General features: G+C 36.9%; 1 long non-coding RNA gene across 2 annotated transcripts in view; it reads left to right on the top strand.

Annotated features, from left to right (window-relative positions):
* Positions 1 to 20,496, top strand: part of LOC138918552 (uncharacterized) — a 113,026-nt gene that overhangs the window by 76,331 nt on the left and 16,199 nt on the right. For both annotated transcript variants that reach the window (XR_011428045.1, XR_011428044.1), the window contains 2 exons: positions 15,672 to 15,772; positions 17,106 to 17,161. This is a non-coding gene — a long non-coding RNA (uncharacterized lncRNA). The remainder of the gene's footprint in view (positions 1 to 15,671; positions 15,773 to 17,105; positions 17,162 to 20,496) is intronic.

Here is a 20,496-nt window from a genome sequence, read left to right as displayed (position 1 = left end):
ATCTGGGTACAAGGCGGATGTTAAGTTCACTTTATTTTGTGCTAATCAAATAATATTGTATGTATCTACAGGTGCCAAATTTTCTTTGCATATTCAAAGTAGAGCAATGAAAAGGGCATTCAAATTATGATATGATCAACAATTGAAAGAACAGAAGGTATTAAATCTTATGAAAAACTCAACTACACAAAAATCTATCATTAGGAAAAGTCATTAGAGTAATCTGTGTAGCACACAGATCACTAGGAAATTCAAGGAGGATATACGTACAATACTCACAGCACTCAACACGTAACAGGTACTAAGTTAGTACTTGAGGAGTGAATGAATGAAGGAATGAAGGATTCCTTAGGAAGACTGATTTTGATTCAGTATTTCATTACTGGGGTAAACTTTATAAAGATCAATTATTTGGACAATGATTTGAGGAAGGCAACAGTTTCCCTGAACTGCCACATGAATGAGTCAAAGAATAAAGTCATTTGTTATAAATGAGGGAGAAAAAAGACAAGTTATAGCATATAATTTTACATGCAGTAAGTTTCTCTAGAAAAATGAATAAGAATCTGTTACAGTTACTCAATTTACAGAGGAAACTGGATGTCTGGGCAACAGAGAAGAAACGGAGATACAGTTTATGTATTCCCTTTAGAAACTTAAGTTTTGTACCATAAGCATGTATTATGTAAACACATTCTGTAATAAAGTGGTGCCGAGATTCTATGGTGGAGAGAAAAGAAGAGTTGCACTGTATTTTGCAAAATATTTTAGCTCTTACATTTCCAGATTTTTACCTGTCCAACTCAAAATGTTCCCTTTACTTAGGAAAGAAAAAGACAGAATTGGTCAATATGTAAGAGGACGTGAACTCAAAATGCCCCTGCTTCAGCTAATGATGGCAGGTTTCTGCTGAGTCATTGCATTCTCTAATTCCGTCTTTGAAATCTGGGCCCAGCTAGGAATGCAGCATGTAGCCATGGGATTATATATTTCTACACATCAAACTAATTGGCATGTATGCTGCTTTACCTAGGACCCTGGCTTCATTAGAACCACTCTCTAACCACCTTATTGGGTTGGCTACTGTTTACCAAGTGGAGTTCTGTCTTTTAATGCAGAGAGGTAAGGTAAAGAAAATAATTCTTGACTTTCAGGTGGTAAAAAATGGCAATAAGAATAGGTTTTCCCAATTTAAAAATATTTCCCCATGAAAAGCTCAGATACTGAAAGAATAAAAATCAAACTCTAAAAGGCTACCTAGGAGAAAGATAGGAAATCTGTGTCTTCTAGTGAGTCCAGTTGCAGAGGATTGAACTTCAACTCTCTTTTTTGGATACCCTCTTGATCAGGATTTACTCCCTGTTTTTAATCAACTAGCTGAATATCTTAGTGATTAAATAGCTGTTATAAATAAACTACTGCCAACAATAGGGATAAAATGTCAAGCTAACAAATTACATAATGTACTGTGAATGTTGATAACCACATATCACCCTTTCTAAATATCCAAAGTGTTTTTGCAAAGACTGAACCTGCTTGCACATGCACACCACAAATTCAGAGTATCTTAGTTGTCATATTTATCACAGCCAATATAGAAAGCTTTGTGAAGATCAGAGAATTCAGAAGGACCACTTTTTCCGTATTTGCACATCAGACTTCAGACCCACTAACTTTTTATGAAATGAGGGGTGCTATAATATAGAATATTAAAAACTAGTCACAGAGATAGTATTTTGGAATATTTTAGCTACTCCTTTTCCCATCTGTTGCTATGTATATAGGCCATAGCAGTGGGTGGTTGTGATGGGAGTGGTAGTAGCAATTCTGGTAGTGTATTATTTTGGCAAGACTCACTTATCATTCTACTCAATAGTATTAAGCATCTTATTTTGGCCACTTCCAGTGCTAAGCATGTGGGGAAATAGCTAGCAGTGGATGAGTTAGCTAAATTATTTGCAATTGTGGAGCTTACAATGCAGTCATTTACTGTAACAGGAAATCCTTAGAAGAGTTCTATGTTGACCAAATATTAAAACTCTATGCCCAGAGGAATAACATAAAGAAATCAGAAGGGCAAGCATCAGCCTTCAGTCTCACATTATGCAGTGACAATTCCTAGGGCTTGCTGTTGGGTGGGGCCATTCCCTAGGGCAGGCTCCCTGCCCCAGCTGAGCTGGATTAAATCAGTGCTCTCATGGGTGGAAGAACTCCACTGGTGTCTGCAGGCATCTGTGTCAGCACACCTGTACTAGATCACAGTAACGGCTACTGTCAGTATCTCTAACCCTGGAGAGGTCTCACCTCTCACTAAGATGCACCCAGAGCCTATCAGGTGAGTCTCTTTTCAAGAAAAGACTGTTTACCTTTCTTTCTGGTAATTTTAGCTTGCTTTCCAAAATGGGTGAATTTGCGTGTGGGCACTTTAAGAGTCAGCTTTTTTCTGCTTATGTCTGATAGTTTTTTTAGGGGCATTCCCCACTGTAGTTAATAGCCAGCAAAGCCAGGTGTTATGAGACTCATCTCAGTTGTGCTGAGTCCAAAGTATGCTTATAGTGGTGATGCTCCCCAACTCCTCTAGGAAAGGCTGTGTAAATCAGGCTTGCTCCTGGCTGGCCCTGAAGCTCTGTGGCTCGTGAAGGCAGCTTTTTATTCTCTTCAGAAAGGAATTTCTGCCTCTTGCACCTCAGTCAGGACTGTCCCTTGTGACAGGAGTTCTATCAAGTTTTCAATTCTTTCTCAGGGGCAATTGTTCCAAGAATATTTGTAAATTGGCTGTCTCCATGGGAGGAGGTGAATTCAGAGTATGCCTACACTGCCATCTTGACCTGATCCCCCCCAAGTTTGTGGTTTTAATTTCCATTTCTCTAGTTACTTGTAAAGTTGAGCATTGTTTCATTTTTTTTCTTAGCCATTTAGCTTTCTACTACTGTGAATTAACTTTTCATACCTGTTATTTTTCTATGGTTTTCCTACCTTCTTCCTAGTGGTTACAGGGTACCCTTATATGTTTTAAGTATTAAATGATTACTCTCAGATGTCAAAAATATTTTCTCATTCTCATTTTAGAGCATATCAGGTTGAAGATGAAACTAATGTAGTCAGATCCACTTTTTGTTTTTATATATGCTTTTTATGAATTGTTTTAAAAGTTATCTATCATCTCTCCATCTGTACAGCTATTGTCCTTTTACTATTTGATTTGATTTAGTTGATTTGCCTTTTCTATTTGACTTAGAGTTTCAATTTTTGTTTTTAGGTCATGAATTCACTTTGCAGAGTTTTGGGTTTTTTTCGTTTGACTGTGTTAGAAATCAGACCTTTCCCTCATGGATGGAGTCAATTTTCTCACCACTATTGACTAATCCATCCTTGCCCCACACTGATTAGTGATGCCACCCCTATCATATGTCAATTCCCATGCATACATTTCTGTTCTAGGCTCTCTCTTCAGTTTAATTTTCGGTTAGTTCCTTCCTGTGTTTATATAACATTGTTTTTATTGCATAGCTATGCATCATATAATATCTGACAGGACAAGTCCCTTCCACTTGTTCTTTCCTGCCTGTTTTTGTGTATTGTTACTCTTTGATAAGATTTTAGGTTGTTTGACAAGGTTTCTAATAAAATAATTGCCAAATTTAGAATAGCATTTGATAGAATTTATAGATTAAAACAAAATTAACATCTTAAAATTAATACCATGCATTAGTGACATTTCTTTGTTTAAAATCTATTATAAGTGTTTTATGTGTTTCTCAATATAAGCTTTGTGTCTTCTTTAGTTAGTTCATAGATTCTTATCTAAATTTCTACTGTGAGTGGTATCTTATTTTAAATTTTCTAATATTAACAGTATATAAAACTGTCAATTATATAATCTTTCATCAAGCAAACTTCCTGACTTGGCTTGTTAGTTTGAAATTGTTGTGTTAAATTTATTGGATTTTCTATGTGGAGGTGACTGTATCACTTAAAAATGACACTTTGGTTTTTCTGTCTTTGTTATTTGTATCTATCCCTAGGATAATTCTAGGATCTCTTAATTATATGATTTTTAGTATACTTTGTTAATTAATATTCTATTTAGAATTTTCAAATCTGTATATAGTTAATAAGACTATAACCTTATTTTATTATAGCATCCTTATCCAGTATTAGAATTACAATCATAGTAACCCAAATAAACTTAATATAACAGTGGCTAAGTTTGGGTTTGCCAAAAAGCAGAGCCTGAAATAACGTGGGTTTAGGTAGTATATTTGGAAAGTGATCCAAGATCAGGGAGAGAGAGGCAAGGAAGAAGAAAAAGCCAAAGAAGGGTTGTTTCAAAACTACTGCTGTGGGAAATGGGGACCAATTCTGTTTCAGGTCCCCGAGAGGTGTACAGAATGTCTTCCGGAAATATCGGTAGGACTGTCAGGTGGAGTGTCTATCTGCCAGATCCCTTCTCTGATGTATTGAAGCTCGACTCTAAGAACATTAAGTCCTTAACTCTTCCAGGCTGCATTTGAGTGTGGATCCAGCAGACACTGATTGCCTTGGTGAAAGTCCGAGGTCAGAAAGCAAAAATATGGTCAGCATGGGAGGTGAGGGGTGGCAGGTGGGTCTGAGCTTGAATGAAACGATCCAATATCAACTATCAGGGGTGGACGGAGGCGGTGAGACATGGGGTATGACAGGTGTTTGCTACAGCCCACTCCTTTTCTACTCAGATCCATTTGTGTTCACTCTGGTCTGTTTTGTCACTGAGTCTTTAAGCTTGAAGTCAGCCTTAATGTCTATTAAAGCCAAAATGCAAGCCAATTTGTAACAAGCTACAATCGATGCTCCTGCAACTGACTTAAGGCTATTAATTTATATTGATTATCTTTCTCTTCTACTACCTATTTTAGACTTCTCTTACCCATCACTAGCATTTCTACTGGTCTAGGTAACTTTCTAGGTTGGGGTTGTCTTGACCTTCAACCCTGAGATGTTCGAATACTTGCTCTTATCAGTTCATGGTTATTGCAACTGTCCATTCATCATTATCACCAGGTACGAAAGTACCATGAGATGCCCTAGAGATTTCCTTATGAAACAAATATAAAATAAAAATATTTACAAAGCAAAATGAAACTCTGTATTACCAGATAATCAGTGTTCCAACTATGTATACCTCGTGTTCTATTTTCCACCATGATTTCATTTAACACACCATAAGAATTTTCCTGTTATGAAATTTGTTTAGAAAACAATGTTTAGTGGCTGATTATATCACTTGTATGAATCATAACTTAGTAGCTTGAATATTTAGATATCAGTTTTTATATTTTTATTACTATAAACAATGAACTTTTTTTTTTTGAGGAAGATTAGCCGTGAGCTAACTGCTGCCAATCCTCCTCTTTTTGCTGCGGAAGACTGGCCCTGAGCTAACATCCACACGCATCTTCCTCCACTTTATATGTGGAACACCTACCACAGCATGGCATACCAAGTGGTGCATGTCCACACCCGGGATCCAAACCAGCGAACCCTGGGCCACCAAAGCAGAACATGCAAACTTAACCGCTGTGCCACCAGGCCAGCCCCAACAATGAGCATTTTGATAAAGGTTTATTTGTATATATCTCCTTAAAATAAGTATAAATATTGTGTAATTACTAGGTCAAAGAATGGACATTTATAATTTCTAATATATATTTTCTGTTTGTTACAAATACATATCTTTCCAGGTCGTAAGAAAAATGTAAAGTTGATAAATCAGAACACCGAAAAGTGGGATACATTGTGAAAATTTTAATGAACTAATTTCCTCATGGAAACTTGATGAATATGAAAAAACCGGCTCTTTTTCTTTTGGCAGAAAGGGGTGGGCACAGAACTCGGTTCTGAAAGTTAGTAAGATCTTACTCTAGTCAGGCCTTGACTTGGCATGTACAGGATTCTGTGCTGATCAACATCACTGTTTTGACTTGGCGTAAAGGTTAGTTTTATTCCTGTCCCACTTTCCATGGATTTTTATGAAGAACTTTAGTTAGAAAGACAAAAATAATTTTACAATAATTTGCCTTATTTCCAAGTCTAGAAGTTATTTCCTCTCTCAACTTCAGATCCATTTAACCGATGAAAAGATGTTACAAGTAAAACAAAATACTGATAAAGTGGCCGTTTTCTAGAATAGTCAGTGCTCCAGTTTGCATCAATTCACTCCCTAAAGTCATGTCTGTTACATATTCAAATAAGACATGAAAAAAAAAGACTCAAATGCTTCCAAATACTTCTAATTATTGATTTTTTTTTCCATTTTTATTGGAGCACTTTGGAACTTCAGAGGCAAAAAAATCCAGAATTAAACAGTTCTAACATCAATCTAAATTTCGATACTACTTTGAAGATGCTCCCTTTACACATATTTGTCAACCTACAGTAATTTAATATCAATCCCTTTTAGTTTTTTCAAAAGATCTCTAAGTGCTCCTTTCTGTCTCATTCAGTAGATCAATACATATTGTCACTTGTAAAACGTAAAGCTTTTTGAAAAGTGTTCCCAATATTTCCTAAGAATTGTTACAGCCAACAACCAGTGTTGAGTGACAGGCCTATTTTCATAAAGCTGGATAGACGTTGAAACAAGACTAAAAGTGTAATCTTCTGAGATCATATTTTCTAGGAAATCATTAAATTTCTGTTAGAATACTGCTATCCAACTATTACAAAAATGTTGAAAAAAACAGTTGATGGACAAGACACTCTAAGGGGCATAAAGAATGACTAGATTTTCTAAAATTTAAACACACTTCCTTTTTTTTCAGAAAAGCTAAATTTGCTATTTCAGTTTAAAATGCAGTGGCAATTCACCCCAATTGAAAGTTAATTATTTTAATCTTGTCTTTATGGAAGATCTGTGTAAAAAAGTCATGTCAATAATGTTTTACATATTTTCAAATCTACTTTTGAGGAGAATTATTATTATATATAATATCCATGTTTTAAGGATCAATATGACAAACTCCATGAAGAATTTAATGAAACAGCATTAACCTTCAAAATACTTTGAATGTCCTAATTAACAGATTTTCTAAAAGACCATTAGATTCTTCCTTTTTCTTAACTTCTAGGAAGTAATAAGAACTTTCTTTCTCTCCCCACTATGTATCCAAGTAGAGTGTTTCTCAACCATAGGGATTAAACTAAGCTTCTCAAGTCAAATCCAGCCTCCTCTTCCTGTTTTTATAAACAAAGTTTTATTGAAACACAGGCATGTCCTTTTATATACCGCCAACGGCTACTTAAATGATATGGCTGCAGAGTGGAGTAGTTGAGACAGAACGTCTGGCTGGAAAAGCAGAATGTGTTTATTATTTAACGTTTTACAGAAAAAGTTAAACCACTGCTTTTCTTTTTTTTTTTTTTAATTTGCCTGACATTTGCCAATCTTATTTTGTATTGTCACATGCTTACAAAGGTATTTTTAAACTAAAGGCTGCATAATAGATGGAGCTTTTAATGTTTTCAATTTTTGGTGAGGAAGATTGGCCCTGAGCTAACATCTGTGCCAATCGTCCTCTATTTTATATGTGGAATGCTGCCACAGCAGAGGTTGATGAGTGGTGTAAGTCCATGCCAGGGATATGAACCTTGAACACCAGGCCGTTGTAGTGGAGCACATGAACTTAACCACTATGCCACTGGGCTAGCCTCACGTGGAGCTGAATTTTAAGAAAAGATTAAATTAAAAGAACATTGATTATGCTGGATTATCTGCAGTCAACTTGGCATCAGCACCTCATCCTTTTAAGATTTTCTTTGGGTCACAGAAAACAGGAACCCTGGTATGCATATTATCCTTTCCTTTATGGTTCCAGGTTGTAATTTCCCAGTGAAAGATACACACACAGGATTTGAAAGTAGGAGGAAGACATCATTAATCTAGAGACAGGTGGGGCTAGATGTGCGGACAGACATGAGATTCACAGCAGATTGAGTGAGTTTGCGGGAACCACCTGCTTCATTGCTTCAGACTGAGAAAGCCAGTGAGAGCTCCCCAGAGACTGAGAGTCACGACACCTTCCTGACTGGAGACCATCTTCAGGGATGCTTCAGACTAAGGAATTGTCATGACCTTTGCTTTCCTAATGGCTGCTTAAGCCCCAGATCCATATATTAAAATACCTAGAACATATCAAGTGGCTTCTGTTTTCCTGAACTGACTTTTTTTTTGGTAATAGACATGTATCTAGGAAAAAAACTTAAAAATGGAAACTGCAATTTGTTCAATGATCTGATTAGATTTGAAGCTTATCACGACCTCACAGCTAGTACAAAATAGGACACTAGGGGTTCATAGCATGCAGTAGCAAACAGTAATTAGATGTTCACTCATAGTTGTCTGAACTCAAATGCATAAAGGAAGGAGATTTGAAAGGTTAAGGAGCTAGTGCAATAGAATAGTGGACATAAAGGGTACGAGACTGTGGGCTGGGCTGACTATTCCCTAATGCATAGCAGAACTTGAAGGAAGAAAACAATAGACACAATAGTGCCTTTGAAAGTAGAAGTTCCTAACATTAGAGCACACTATCAACTTTTATTAACCTTGTGTATTAGAAGTCCAAAAAGATGCAAGCCCTCCCTCTCATCTCCTCCTCTATCAATCTCAGCTGGAACTGTTCTTGGGGTTTGCACAGATTCAAGCTTGTAGCAACTACGATGTAAATGTTCTCTTGCAGTAAAGTCTTTAGCTCTAATATCAGAAGCTAAACTAACACCAGGTAGCCTCTTTTAATAGAGTCCAAATGGTTCAACAGGAAATATGATTACTACAGTGGCTCCATATTAGAAAAGAAGCCAAAATCAAGACTCTAAAGGTGACATCTCAGGCTAAATTATGTTTCCATAATACCCAGCACACTACCCCAGACACATAGAAGCATTCAGTGGGGAAAAAAGTCATCTCGCTTGAACTGCCTTGGGATACCAGTCAGTCTGTGCCCATAAGTAGAAGCAACTCAAATAGGAGAATCCTTAGCAAGGGATACTTTGGCATCATTCATTTACCGAATCTCAGGGGTGAGGAGGTTGGAATGAGATAAGCAATAGACGCACACCAACTATCTCCTCCTTCACCAAGTGCCACTTGAAATTATTTCCTTCCTAAACGTGTAGAAATTGGCAGAGGGTAGTCCCAGTCACCAGGACTTATTTGAGGTACCTCTTTCTCCACCCACCATATCCAAAACATCTTAATTTCTATTTTTTTTGTTTAAGGTTTTGCTTCTGGTTCTCAGGAAGTGATTTGTCTAGTAAAACAGACTTCGTGATATCTTGGGGTCAAACCTTACTAGTTCTGTGCCATAGAAGCCGCTGCTATCCCGTCTTGCTGCCGCGCAGCCTAGGCCAGGGATTCTCCACCTGATTTGTACATTAAGACCACCTGAAAGTCACTTGAGGCACTTTAAGAAAACTAACCCAGGCTCTAAACCCGAGATTCCTATTTAGTCAGATGGGTTAGGGCCTGGGCAGCTTCCCAGGTGATTCTAATACACAGGCACATTTGAAAATCACAGGTTTAGTCTTTTTAAACGTGCCCCTGAATGGTGTTTGTCACTTCAAACAACTGGAAAAATTTCAACTAGAAAAAAATCTCTCTGAACAGATTCCTAAGATGATGTTGCTGCTACGTCTAAAATCTGTGTTTCTCAGACCAGCGAGGATCAATACGTTCAGCTCCTCAAAGCACACTCTCTCGGTTTTCAAGATCCACACATTTTCAGGCGTTTGCTCAAGGAAGAGGAAATGCCTCTACACCCACTTACAAAGCCTGCATTGCATTGAAACTCACAAAATTTGTCTGTTTTTCCACTCTCAGACCCAATCTCCAGCCGCGTAAATCCAAGGTTGATCATGGACCACTTTCCTCTCTGGCTCTAAATCTACAGTTGAGGGTCAGCTAATCTAGTACTTATCTTTAGATCTCAAACTAATGATTTACAGCTAGAACGCCCTGGCATTGTGTGTCAGCCATCATCTTGGCTAACAAGTAGCAAGTACTTTTCTATTCATTTTTTCTAAAAGGCCTCCAGAATGTCATTCTCTAAATCAGTAGCTTTCAGTTTAGTCTGCACATTAGTATCACCTAGAGCATTTATGTATCTCCATGCCCGGGTCCCACCCTCAACCATTTAGGTCAGAAGCCCTGAAGGAGGGGGAACAGGTACTTTTATTTATTTTTTTTAAGGAAGATTAGCCCTGAGCTAACTACTGCCAGTCCTCCTATTTTTGCTGAGGAAGCCTGGCCCTGAGCTAACATCCGTACCCATCTTCCTCTACTTTATATGTGGGATGCCTACCACAGCATGGCTTGCCAAGCGGTGCCATGTCCGCACCCAGGATCTGAACTGGCCACAGAGATGTGGAACCTGCGAACTTAACCCCCGCGCCGCTGGATCGGCCCCCAGACACTTTTAGATCTTCCTGCTCCCCACTCTGTGACTCAGCTAAGCCTCCAGACTCTCCAACCCCAGGCTGAAGCCCTCCCTCCTGCAGGTTTGCTTCTTAGACCACAAACATCCCAGGCAGCATGTTCTAAAAACAGCCCTGAGGGCAAAACCAAAATCCCATAGACAGGAGCTATCTTCAAAGTTAAACTACTGCACGTAGCAGGTTTAAGGACTTAGGGCATTTGTTTCCTACTGTTGCTATAATGAATTACAAACAAATTAATGGTTATAACAAACTTATTTGCTTATAATTCTGGAGATCAGGAATCTGAAGTGGGCTAAAATCAAGGTGTTAGCCGGGCTGTGCCGGAGTCTCTAGGCGAGAGCCCCTTTCTTAACCCTTTCTCGCTTCCAGAGGCCCCCTGCGTTCCCTGGCTGTTAGAGCCTTTCTACCTTCGAAACCAGCAACCCTAGAGCTCTGACTGCTGCTTCCGTCTTTGCCTCTTCTCTGACTTGCCTGCCGCCCTGTTCAGTTTATAGGGACGCTTGTGATTACTTACATTGGGCCCACCTGTGTAATCCAGGATACTCTTTCCATCTAAAAATCAGCTGATCAGCCACCTTAATTCTATTTGCAACCTTAATTCCTTTTTGCCATGTAATATAACATATTCTCAGGTTCTAGAGATTAGAATGTGATATCTTTGGGGGCGGGGAGCTCTGTTTGTTCTTACCACACTCAGGCTTCAGAATTATGAACAACTGCACAACTAGGAAAGCCTAAGTCTGGCTTCAGATACAAGGGCCTCTACAAAATGCTGGGTCTACAGTCCTGCCCCTCAGCATCCCCCAAAGCCTCAGTCCCTGCATACATTTTGCTCTCTTAAAGTTTACTCCTTATCTCTTAGTTCTTGATATTTCTCTGTTTATGGCACCAAATATGAATAATATACACCGAACTGCCAGTTCTGCTCTCTTCCTCCAAAATTCTTAGCAAAAATTAAAAATATTTTATAAAGTTCAATATGGTATTCAGAATGCTGGGAAGTTTTAATATTTTAATCCCTTGTCAAAAAGTTTTGAAATTAATTAAACAATATAAGAATAGCAGATTACTCCAAAACAGTAAAACCTTTCACTCTATATCAAAATTAGACTCTGTTAAGGCATTTTATTTTTCAGGAGAATCAATGCTCATTACCCTAATACATAACTGTCACAAATATTCTTGGGGTAATACCACAAAAGGTGTGTTTTTTATTCATGCTACACGTGAACGAGCCCCTTTTCAGAGGGGGCTCTGCTTCCCACAGTCATTCTAGGACCTTGGCTGATGGAGATCCTGCCATCTGTAGGCATACCATCTGGAATCTGTGGTTACTACAGAAGAGGTCAGGATCCTAGGCTTCTTAACGTCGTTAACTTAGAAGTGACGCCATCACTTCTTACCACATCCTGTTGGCCAAACCTAATCATATGGCCTCAGCGTAACTGCAAGGGAGCTCATGTAATATCTTGGTTAGCACCCTATCTGCACACATGACAATTCTAAAACATAAATCCTAAAATTATTCATTTATTCCATATGAGTAAATTCCTCAGTTATTTAAATAAAATAAATAGGAGTCATCCTTTGTTCTCCACTTTTCTCATAACTCACATTCATCAGAAGTCCTGTTAGTTCAGTATACAGGATATACCAAATTCAATCACTTTGCATCACATCCACCAACACTGACCTCTTCCCAGTGTGTTTGGGTACACAGTCAAATCCTCTTCTATGTTTATTACTTTTAAGTTAAATGTTTTAAATGGCATGTATGTCTATTCCAACGGGTGTGTGTGTTTGTGTGTGTAGTGTATGCATATATAAATAACACACAAAAAAACCACTTCCTGATTATATACCTGAAGTTATTTATTTCTTTTCTTTCTTTCTTTTGTCCTTGGTGAGGAAGATTGGCCCTGAGCTAATATCTGTTGTCAATCTTCCTCTTTTTTTTTCTCCCCACAGCCCCAGTACATAGTTGTATATACTAGTTGTAACACATTCTAGTTCTTCTATGTGGGGTGCCACCACAGCATGGCTTGATAAGCAGTGTGTAGGTCCATGCCCAGGATCCATATAGGCGAAGCCTGGTCTGCTGAATCAGAACATGTAAACTTAACCACTCAGCCACAGGGCTGGCCCCCTAAAGTTACTTAATAGCATTTATTCATAGACAGATACATACTATACTTTGTAAAGCAAAGTATTGCTGGCATAGAAAATCCAATATTGCAATGGAAAATGCAATATTACATACTTTAAATTTAGCAACTTACTGAGGAAATATAGACAAAATTGCCAATTAAATAGATATAATAAAGTTAATTTTTGTTCAATTATATCAGTGGATAGGAAATATTGCATTTATATCTGATTGACAGATGGTGGAATCAATTTCACTATAATTTAGAACTAGAAGGAGTTTAAAAAATTGAAGCACTCTTTCTCATTGATAGTTTTATTTATAAATGAGATATATTTCTCAATAACACAATTTTCTGTTTAAAATTCTTCTTACATATCTTTTCCGGAATGAATTAAATAGAAGGTGAATATGTAAAAGACAATTACTCAGTTTTTGGAGAATTAAATTAATCATTACACATAAATGCTTTAGGAAAAAAATGTAGGCATGTAGTAAGTACTAAAATTTTTATATTATTATTATTGATCTTATAGCAGTTTTATAGAGTGGTAGTGGGAGAAAAGTTACAGAGTGTTAATGGAAAAGGGTCAAAAGAAAAATTCTTAAAACATGTAAGTCACCCACATTAAAAAGAATTTAATGATTTTCATGAGTCTTGCATGGCTAGGATACTCACTCTACCAATGTATTTCAGCTTTCTATATATGTATAAGTATGGTCCACATCTCTACAATCCCATGTTTGGAATGATGTCCCAAAGTAGAAGGCAGTGGAAAACAACAAAATTATTGTCAATTCTCAAGATTTTAAGGAATGTTGAAATTCTGTATCCCAACAATTTGGTTCTCTCAAATATCTGCCATCACAATTTTTTCAAAGAAAGAGTATATTATGGTGACCAAAATAGGAGTGATAAAATTTGAGTGGTAAAAATTCAATTATGTTGCATCTAATTCAATTTACATTAACTCAGCCCTTGTTTAACTACTGCTGTTTACTAGACGTGCAGTTATAAAGACAAAATAGGTTGCCTGCTCTTGAAGCCTGCTGTAGGAGAAAGAGATGTAGTTATTCATAAATCAGTACACAGTATTATCAGACATGCCACAGTGGTGACATGGAAGGGGATTTTGCCAGGAAATTATTAATAAGCTACCTTCGAGTTAGTCCCTAAAGAGTAAAAAAAATGTTGAAAAATCAAAAATAGAAAAAAAAATTCTAAGGAAAAAACCATAAAGAAAGACACTAAGTTCAAATAAGAGTGTAATTAAGTAACAAGACTTTCTTTTAGGTCAACTAAGATCAACAACTAGGCCTGATCTAAGAGTGAAAACAGATTTTAGGGCTCATCTCCAGCTATATTTTATCTCCTAAAACACATTTATTATTTAATTCCATAAAATAAATGGTAATGATTTGACTTGTTATGATGACTTTCCTTTTATGCATGCATTTATCAACCCTGAAAGTTCAATTCCGAGGATGCTGCCACAGCACTGATCAATCACAGGCCATTGCTCAAGTGACCTTGGCCTCTTCAACCACAATGTTACTGGTTCAATTTGTTTTTATCAGGTTGATTACAGAAAAGCTTGGCTGTTTTTGCCTCTGAACACAGAGCAGAGCCTGCCTAACTCAGAGATTTATTTAAATCTGATAAATTGCTTAAAGAAGTCTGTTGGGGTTTCATTTTTATATTTATTTGACACTCATTGGTTGAGCAGCATTTATGTTGTTTTCAATTACTCTCTAAGGTAATACCATCATTGCCATTTTATGCATGTTTTTCCTTCTATTTTAATTTTTCTTTCCTTCAAAAGTGTCCTTAGGAAAGAAGTAGAATTGAGTCAAATTGTGTGAATATTTTTAATATCCATGCTACATAGTGCCAACTTGCTTTCCAAAAAAAGCTGTGCTAATTTCCATTCCCAGTACAGAGGAAATTATTCCTCTCTGTCCCCTTGTCTTAATCAGAAGTGCTTTACATGGTCAAATAACCCTTCTCTAAACTCTAAGACTCAGACTAAAGTGTCAGAAAGTTTTTGCATAAAGCAAATAGTTTTAATCCTAATTTACGGATGACATGAACTATGTGGTTTGAAAACAACAGCGTCGCAGGATGAGTTAAGAAGAACCACCTTGCCTATTACAGACAGGACTGCTAGATAAAAATGTAACAACAAACACAAAATTAAACTCAAATTTGACCTTGAAAGAAAGAGCAGTTTCATTTTGCAGAAGCTCCTGGGCTGCTGTCACAGGAGCTTTGGGTGGAGAAAGGGAGGAGTAGGAATTTTTCTTGGAAATGGGCCTATGTTCTGGGTTCCCTAGAAACAGAGCTGGAGACAGGGATTCAGGTGCAGATTTATTCAAGAACAACGCTCTTCAGGAAAAGTCTTCAAGGAGCAAATGAAGCAGGACAGGAAAGGGGAGAGCTTTGGCATAGCCCACAGGGAAGACTCTGGCATATAAAGCATATCACAGAATACTCCCCGCCCTTGGGACTAGGGTTTATGCTTTTATAGTCTGGCTTCAGTGGGGCATTGACTATGGCCTGGGGGTGTCAGTTAGGTAACTTCTCAGGTCAGGTGACTCCCCTCAACCAAAGGCAATTTGTTGGGGGAAAGGGGCAGGAGTAAATCATCAGCATTCTACACTCATGGCAGCTGGGGGGTTTATACCCTAGCGTGGTAAAGCGGACTTGTGCAGGGCGCCGGGGTGTTTATGATAAGAATCCAGCATTGGAGCTGTCCCTTAGAGAGAATGCTGTCTCATAAAAGAAAACAGAAATATTCTACTTATTGACTCAAAGAAATCAATGAAGCCTGTGTCTCCCTGTGCATCTGGTAGGAAAACAGGAAAAAAATCTTTCATGAGAAATACAAATCTCAAGGCTCCTCCATGCATGGTTATGAACAACAAATGTAAATTACTCACATGTTAAAGTAAATGCCAAGCCCAGAGATTAATATGAAAACTGCCTCTGCTTTGGTAATATAATGGAAAGCCCAACAGAAACAAACACAGTGTTTTCCCTTGATTTTTCCAGTATCCCAAATGTGTCTCAATGATTGGCTGATGATTGGTAGGACCCTGAAAATGAGCTCCTAATAAAAGATCAAATCTACATCAAGAAACATCCCCCACGAGGTGAGTGGGTAGAGACCACACTCAGGAGGAATAGTATCCTAAGAAGGAAATAAAAAGAACAATCTGAAGTATAATGCAATATAGTCATATTTTAAATAGTTAAAGAGATCAAAGTTATTGCCTATAAGTATGGAGTGTTCTTCCCAAGCCAAAACTGGAAGAATGATCAGTGAAGTATTACCTAGAAATAGTGAAGAGTACACTCCCTGTCATAAACAACTTTTGAAAGATTTACTTGCATACACCACTCATTGTTTTTTAAAACAAAACTAATTATCTGATTATTGAACTTCCCATTTATAAAATTATGTGTGCACATTGGTGTACTTATACAAGTCTATAGGAGTGTATATATGTTCATTCAGACCTTGAATTCATGGCCTATGTCAACTTTGCCTGCTTTCTCAGTGTCCTGAGCTCTACCACAAGCTTTCAGAGGTCTAGACTTGTCAAAGAGAAGACAGGTGTGTCTAGCTCTGGGGGAAGAGGGGCAATCTGTTTTCAGCTTCATCTTCCAAAGAGAAGAATCTGATGTCCTCAATTCTAGAGCCTTCCCAGAATTCTGGAATGTAAATTAGCCAATTAAGATTGGTTCCCTTCTTAGCTGGAATTCTCTCTTTCATTTTCTCTGCTGTTTCAATTACTGTGTGTTTATCTGTTACCCATGTTCAAAATTACGTTGACATCGCTTGTCTGCTCTCTTTGCTTGTTCCTTCTTTGTTTCTGTGTGTGTGTTTATTCCTTTACTGCAATTTTAGTGAAATTTCAAGAGAAATTAGATATTAAAACAGTTTAATGTGTCAAGTTTAAATGGAATTCATTCTCTTGATTTTGATCCATATTACCGGAGGTCTGTTTGTAAATCTTAAGAAATCACTGGATTTTGTTTGTTTGGACTCTCCTCTAGATCGCCTGTTTTCCAGTTCATTAACTTATGATTTTGATGTTATTATTTCCATCCTTCTTCTTGTATTGCCCTTGTTCTAGGTTTGTTTCCTAATTTCTCATATTGAAATATTAGCTCATGAACTTTTAGTCTTTCCTCTATTTATAAATATAATGATTTAAGGCTAGAATTTTCTAAGCTCTGCTTATACATATCCTACAAATTTGATATGAATATTTCAACTATTATTCAGTCCTAAATATTTTCTCATTTCCATTACAATTTCTTCTGTAACTAATAGAATATTAAAATACTTTTAAATCCATGTAGTTATATATGAATGTACCCTTTTTTTAGAATCTCTGCTTGATTTGTGTTGTGGTTAAAGTTTTCTGGAGTGTATGCTACTAATTCACATTTGTTCAAATTCACTTTCTGCCTTGTCAGGTGATCAGTTTTGAAAAACATTCCAGGTGTGCTGAAAAAAATGTATATTTTTAATGGTAAGTGCAAAATTTTTTGTACATCCATTTGGTAAAAGTGATACTTGTTAATTTTATTATTCAAATTTTCTAAATCATTACTCTTTTTAGTTGGCCTGCCTAGCAATTATCAATAGAAGCAAGTAACTTTCTCTCACTCTGAATAAGCTTTGTAAAATTGTCCTTGTAATTGTCACAATTATTATCTATTTTAAAGCTCTTTTACTAAATCATACATGATTATATTTTTTCATCATTTTTGAGAATTGTTCCTGTTAACGTTATCTTCAACAATGCTTGAGATTTTCTATATAAACAATCATGCCATTTGAAAATAGGTGCAATTTATTTCTTGGTTTCCAATATATTTGTCTGTTGCATGTTTTGTTTCCTTTTCTTGCACTATTGCACCGGCTAGATATTCCAGTCAGATGAACAATGAGTGGTAACTAAACATCTTTGCCTTGGTCATAATCTTATGGGCAAAGCATTCATTCTTTTACCATTAAGTGGAATATTAGGTGTAACTTTTCTGTACATGCTCCTAATCAGTTTGAGGAAATTCCTATCCATTGTTATTCAGAGAAGATTTTTTTTTGTTTTTTTTTTAAGATCTTATTTTTCCTTTTTCTCCTCAAATCCCCTGGTACGTAGTTGTATACTTTAGTTGTGGGTCCTTCTAGTTATGGCATGTGAGTCACTGCCTCACCGTGGCCTGACGAGCAGTGCCATGTCCACGCCCAGGATCCGAACCGGCGAAACCCTGCACCACCAAAGCAGAGCACATGTACTTAACCACTCGGCCATGGGGCCACCCCTCACTGAGAGGTTTTAGCATGAGTGGATGTGCAGTTTTATTAAATGTGTTTTCCTGCATATAATGACATTGTCAAGTGTTTTTCCCCCCTCTTACAGTTAGTTGACATGTTGACGTGCTATTTTTTTGATAAACTCCACTTGGTATTGGTGTATTATCATTTTCATATATTGTTTTATCTAGTTTAACATTTTGAAGAGTTTTGCGTCTTTGTTCATGAGGGATAGTGTTTTTTCTAACATTTTGTCTATTTTTGGTATCAGTGTAATGCTGGCCTTATAGGGTGAATTGGGAAGCATTCACTACTTTTCTATATTCTCAGTTTGTGTAGAATTGGTGTTATGTCTTCCTTATATTTTTGGTATAACTTACCAGTAAAGCCCTCTGAGTTTGGAGTTTTCTTTCATTGAAGGTTTTTAACTATAATTGGAGTTTAATTATTAGGTACAGGATTATTCAAGTTATCTCTTTTGAGTAAAATTTAATCGTTTGCCTATTTCAAAGTGTTCATTCAATTCATCTAAGTTGTCAAATTTATGGGTTTAAAATAGTGGGTAATATTCCGCTATCATCTTTTAGATGTCAGAAAGGTATGATCACATCATTTTCATTTCAGATACTCGCTATCTATGTCTTCTCACTTCTTTTCTTCATCATTCTAGTTGGAAGTTAATTCTATTGAGCTATGTTTTCACTAAATCCTAAATGAAATAAGGTTTCTGTTTATTCATATTCCTCAACAATAAAGCTAAATTGACAGATGGTTGTGGAAGCCTTAGGTGGTTCTCTTGGCCTTTAATTATGAATCTGATGCTTGAAAGTGTTAATGTGCTACAGTAGATAATTACATCTTAACTCAGCACTGTTTTTCCATTTTAACGCCTGATGATTTCAATTTGTAAAATAGTGGAGTAATACTTGAAAATACTGATGGCAGTAGAGAACCTGCATTAATTCCAATGAGATAGTTTCTATACTCCAATCATTTCTGATGAGCTAGGAGGAAACATACCATATGTACATTTATTACAAACGATTTAGCTTACTGATTATTGTGATTTGCATTCTATTTACATTTTTGCTTTTCAGAGCTAAATTGACACCAACATAAACTGTGAATGAATTTCTGCTAATTAAGTTAGAAATAATTGGTCTACTTCCTATTATCCAGTGTGTTAGCATGTATTTTCACCTTTGGGTTGGAGACAAAGGTATTTTACAGGTTTCAGTGCTGTATGCTCATCAAGACTCTCAGTGAAGCTGAGGATACGGTGGGGAAAAACATAACCATGTCCTTACTCCTTATTGGGCAGCAAAGGTATCTGGTCAGAAAATGGCTTCATATACTATGACAGTTCCTCTGTACTGCACTGTGTATTTTATAATCAAACTCATTCTATGTTTATTTAATTTGACTTACAAGTTTAATAACGTTAGACCTGTCTTTGAAAGTTTAGTAGTATATTAAAGCATAATTCTAGAGATCAGAGGACTTTTCAGGGGGCCAGGACCAGCCCAATCCAGCTACTCATCCAAGCAAAACTTGCATCCTCAGGCTTGGTCACCTCCCCAGACCCTGTTACAGAGCCTGTGCTTATTAAACGTTTTTTTTTTTTTTTAACCTAATGGAAGGGATTATCCACCTCTGAAGACTTCTTCTTATAAGATTACTGTCCTACACATTTGATTTTGAGTCTGGATATCATAAAATACAGCATTCTTTACACTGAACTGAAATTTGTCTCTTTATACCCTTGACCCCTCTGTCCTATTTCTGCCTCATAAAGATGAGCAAAGTCACTCTAATCCCTTTCCAAATCACACACACAAAGTCTATCCAAAGACAGCTACCGAGTGACTTTTCTTTTTTAGCTCCCCGATTCCTCAGATTTTTCTCCAGATATAATGCTTTCAAGAGCTTTCATTATTTGACTTATTTTTCTTCTATACTAGGATTTGTCAGTATTCCTCGTAGGTTGTAGTATCAAAAAAAAAAATAATATATATATACAATAGAATAACCCATCCAAAAGTATAAAGGTAAGTTCCTGGAAACTCCTCTGAAAGCATTTGTGAACATACATGACTATGCTATAAAATGAAAAGGATACATGGGACTTAAGTAATAAAAATAACCTTTTATCCAACCCAGAAGAACTTTACTCCAGAGGTTGTATTCTGTGACTCATCATCCAGAATCGTTTATCTCCAAAGTCTCCAGAGAATGTTTCCCTTAAGCTGCTTTTCCAAAAATGAGGTCTGTTGTGGACTGAATCACGTCTTCCCAAAATAGATACATTGAAGTCTGAACACTGGTACTTGTCAATTTGACCTTATTTGGAAACAGGGTCTTGGCAGAATAATTGAATTAATACGAGGTCATTTGAGGAGGTGGGGGGAACTAATTTAATATGACTGATTTTTTTTTTTTTGAGGAAGGTTAGCACTGAGCTAACTGCTGCCAATCCTCCTCTTTTCTCTGAGGAAGACTGGCCCTGAGCTAGCATCCATGCCCATCTTCCTCTACTTTATATGTGGG

The sequence above is a fragment of the Equus caballus genome, chromosome 17 (assembly GCF_041296265.1).
Source record: "Equus caballus isolate H_3958 breed thoroughbred chromosome 17, TB-T2T, whole genome shotgun sequence".
NCBI classification, from domain to species: Eukaryota; Metazoa; Chordata; class Mammalia; order Perissodactyla; family Equidae; genus Equus; species Equus caballus.
This window is presented reverse-complemented; position numbering and strand designations above follow the sequence as displayed.